This window comes from Tachyglossus aculeatus, chromosome 3 (assembly GCF_015852505.1).
Source record: "Tachyglossus aculeatus isolate mTacAcu1 chromosome 3, mTacAcu1.pri, whole genome shotgun sequence".
Classification (NCBI taxonomy): domain Eukaryota; kingdom Metazoa; phylum Chordata; class Mammalia; order Monotremata; family Tachyglossidae; genus Tachyglossus; species Tachyglossus aculeatus.
Window position 1 is genome coordinate 53466446 of NC_052068.1, and position 2981 is coordinate 53469426.

The window sequence follows — 2981 nt, forward strand, 5'->3', positions numbered from 1 at the left end:
AATCCCACATTTCAAAATGGCTACTCAGTCTGAACTGGCCATTTTTTTTGGTACTTCCCTAATGCTTAATAAGTGTATCACATCCAATGGGTGTTCAGTAAATAGTATTACTATCAATCGAATTTACTGAGCACTTATTGAATGTGAAGAGCACTGTACTAAGGACTTGGAAAGGTACAATACAACAGAGTTGGTAGACATGTTCCCTGCCCACAACAAACTTACAGTCTGTACTAGCATTATTACTACTACTACTATTCATTCATTCTTAATTCAATCATATTCATTGAACACTTACTGTGTGCAAAGCACTGTACTAAGTGTTTGGGAGAGTACAATATGCTACTATTACTACTCATAATAATAATGATGGCATTTATTAGGTGCATACCATGTGCAAAGCACTGTTCTAGGCGCTGGGGAGGTTACAAGTTGATCAGGTTGTCCCATGGGGGGCTCACAGTTTTAATCCCCATTTTACAGATGAGGTAACTGAGGCCCAGAGAAGTTAAATGACTTGCCCGAAGTCACACAGCTGGCAATTGGCAGAGCTGGGATTTGAACCCATGACCTCTGACTCCAAAGCCCATGCTCTCGCCACTGAGCCATGCTGCTACTACTGGAAAGACCCCTCTTAGGATTGCACCTGGAGAGTTTCCAGTACTCTAGCAGTCTTGGATATGGGAGGGAGAGTCAAGCAGAGGCCTACCCATTCCATTCCTAGCTTGGGCAGTATCTAGCGAGTAGAAGGCAATCTGCTACAAGTCAAATCTCACCTGTGGTTGGCAGCAGCAGCATGGGAGAGAGTCAAGGATGGAGACTGTGTTTAAGAAGGTAGTGGTAAACCAATTCATATTTTTACAAAGAAAACTCTTTGGATACACCACCAGAATGATTAGATGGAGATGGGGGCACTCAGAGAGAGATGTGTACATGGAGTTGCTATGGGTCGGAGATGACTGGACAGCAAAAGACCAGACAAGCCTACTGGAAAAAGCACAGGCCTGGGAGAGAGAGGAGCTAGGTTCTAATCCCGACTATGCCATTTGCCTGCTGTGTGATCTTGAGCAAGTCAATTTACTTCTCTGTGCCTCAGTTCCCTCATCTACAAAATGAAGATCCAATATGTTTTCTCCCTCCTCCTTACTCTGTGAGCCCCATGTAGGACCTGATTATTCTGTATCTACCCCACTGCTTGGCATGTAGTAGCTGCTTAACAAAATACTATAAGAACGATAATACCTCTGAATATGTAGAGAAAGTTCCAAAAAGAGCCTCTATATTGAAGACTGGCAATGAGTAGGAAGTAGAATAACCTAGTGGATTGGCTGTCTCAACCCAAACTTTGCCTAGAACTCAATCTGCAATAGAACTGATTTAGCCCAAGCAGTTCAGTATACTTCAGGCTGCTTCACTTGTCTGGTGGCTTTCATTTGGAGTCTGTTGAATGGAAGATGATGCCAGTCCAACCAGATGTAATGAAGACTAAAAGGAACATGATCACTCCAAGTAGAAGGGGCTTCTAGCCTTTAATAAAACCAGAAAAACTATTCCTAAGTTATGATGCTAACAAAAAGTTATTTAGCAACAAATTTAGGAAACTGTTCCATTTAATAATAATAATGGTATTTGTTAAACACTTACTATGTGCCAGGCACTGTTCTAAGCACTGATGTGGATACAAGCAAATTGGGTTGGACACAGTCCCTGTCCCTTGTGGGGCTTACAGTCTCAATCCCCATTTTACAGATGAGCTGAGGCCCAGAGACAGGAAGTGACTTGCCCAAGGTCACACAGCAGACAAGTGGAGGAGCTAGGATTAGAACCCATGACCTTCTGACTCACGGGCCCATGCTCTATCCACTATGCCATGCTACTTCTCACAATAGTGTCCTAGAAACTAGTGGGGAGAAGAAAAGTGTGACAGTGAAGAAGGTAAACTTGCATTTAAACATACTGGTTTTAGGCATCCCAAAATGAGAAACTGATTTGTCTAAAAATAGCTTCCATGCCACACGTTTTATGACTTTTGCTGTAGCTATCAAGTATTAAAGGGGTTCAGAATTGCTTTCTTGTCCTGCAATTTCAAGTCTAAGTCGATGATGAAATGAGGAGAATAGGAAATGTGCTCCACATTAAAATCTGCTTTAAATTTTCTTTTTTAAAAAATAAATAAAGGCTGCAACTAAATTACATGCCAATTTAAAGGATGTACGTTATCCTCAGACCTCATCCAATGCAGCCAGGGAATGGTTTAGAAGGCAGCTCATTTTAGGCCCCAAACACTGGTAAAAGCCCATCCAGTAGGTGAAAATATAGCATCTTCCTTCTGGCATTCAGTGCTTTACTGCTGGAGAGTAGAGTGGAATGATGAATCAAATGGGTTTGGGCAAAAATAGATTTTTAATGAATCAAAATTTGTTCTCTGATCTGAACACCAAAGTTAATTATAAATAGTGCTCCTAGCCAGCAATAAACACCTGATGAAGAGGGACACCAATCAAAGTTTCATCCCTTTTTCTGTTATATCCTTACAGATGCTCTGGAAGATAATGAGAGAGAGAAAACACACATTTATTACATTCAGGAATGATAGGGAATAGAGAGGCACTAAAAGCACTATATAACTGAAAAGGAATTAAAAAAGGACCTTAAAGTGCCCTGACATAATACAAGATTCGTCTCGGCGATCTGACAATATCAGTCATTAATGAAGTGGAAAAACAGAAGAGGTGGTTGAAGAAAGAAAGACTAGCTTATGTTGCAGAAAACTCAGTAACGATATCAACATGGCATTTATTCCGAATCTATCAATAAAAATTATTGTGGTATTTGTTAGATGCCTTCCACCGTGCTAAGCACCGCTCAAGATGCAAGACAGGTTGGGCACAACAGGTCAGTCTCGCAAAATAAGGATGAGGGAGAACAGGTATTTAATTCCCATTTTACAGTTGAGAAAACGGAAGCACAGAGAAGTTGTG

The 2981-nt window shown here is 41.0% G+C and overlaps 1 non-coding gene across 1 annotated transcript; it reads left to right on the plus strand.

Moving 5' to 3' along the window:
- The first annotated feature begins 628 nt into the window (after positions 1-628).
- On the plus strand, positions 629-766 carry LOC119926088. Its single transcript, XR_005450000.1, has one exon. It is a non-coding gene; the product is annotated as a small nucleolar RNA SNORA7 (small nucleolar RNA).
- Positions 767-2981: the final 2215 nt, after the last annotated feature.